Source organism: Patagioenas fasciata, chromosome 15 (assembly GCF_037038585.1).
Source record: "Patagioenas fasciata isolate bPatFas1 chromosome 15, bPatFas1.hap1, whole genome shotgun sequence".
Taxonomy (NCBI): Eukaryota; Metazoa; Chordata; class Aves; order Columbiformes; family Columbidae; genus Patagioenas; species Patagioenas fasciata.
Genome location: NC_092534.1, coordinates 17660226 through 17661216, shown reverse-complemented (window position 1 = coordinate 17661216; position 991 = coordinate 17660226).

Here is a 991-nt window from a genome sequence, read left to right as displayed (position 1 = left end):
TGGGTTTTTATTTATTTATTCCTGAACTCAAGTTTTCTGTTAGCCTGAGACTGGATGAAAGTTGTAGTAAGGATGAGTTGCTGCATGTCATTGTTTGCTCAGTTGAAATACGAACTTTTAAGGCTCTGATGGGCATTACCATTGAATGAAGCAACAGTGACTTCTTGTTTTGCCAGAGCACAATCTCAGCCTGGTGCAAATGAGGTTTTTGTGCTTGTATGTGGTTTTACTTCAAAAAATTGTTTATTTTCTCTTAGTTTAGCATCATTATCCTTCTTGGTAGTGATGGTTATAATTCCAAACCCTAAATGTGAATAGTTTTTTTATTTGCAGAATGTGTATGCCAGGATGCTGCAGTCTCTGATACCTTGGATATTATTACACTGAGCATTCCATTGCTTTACACAGTTGCTTGAAACCAAGGTCTGTCTGTGTCATGAAATACAAGAGAGTGACTCTCGTTGTAGCCACAGGGCTACATGAAATCTGTGCTGGTTAGCGTGAGAGTGAGCTCCTCAGGACGGGGTAGGTTATTTGCTTCCCTGCTGTTAGTGTTGTGCTTTAGTTCAATTGCCAAGTGTCCCTCTGGGCTGTGCTGTCCCTGGGCAGAAGGAGCAGAGCCCTGCCGGAGAAGGCTGCGGGGCCCCTGGAACAAGTGCCAACAGCTGTGACACCTCTCAGCCCGTGGACACGTTGTCCATGTTCTGACTGCATTTGCTGCAGCTGCTGAGCGTTTTCTCCGGTTTTCTGGTGCCGCCCGTGCCCCGTGGCGCTGGAAGCGCCACCCCGTGGGTGCTGCGATGTGCAGGTCCTGGGCGCAGGGTTCGTTCCGTGTCCCCTGCCCCATCCCGTGCTCAATCGCTGCCCTTATGCCGCCTTTCCCGGGCTGTGTGGCTGCCCCGCCCGCCCCCCGGTGGCCCCGCCCCTCCCGGGCTCTGCGCACGCGCCCGGGTGAGAAGCCGCGCCTTGCCCCGCCGGCGCGCGGAGCGGC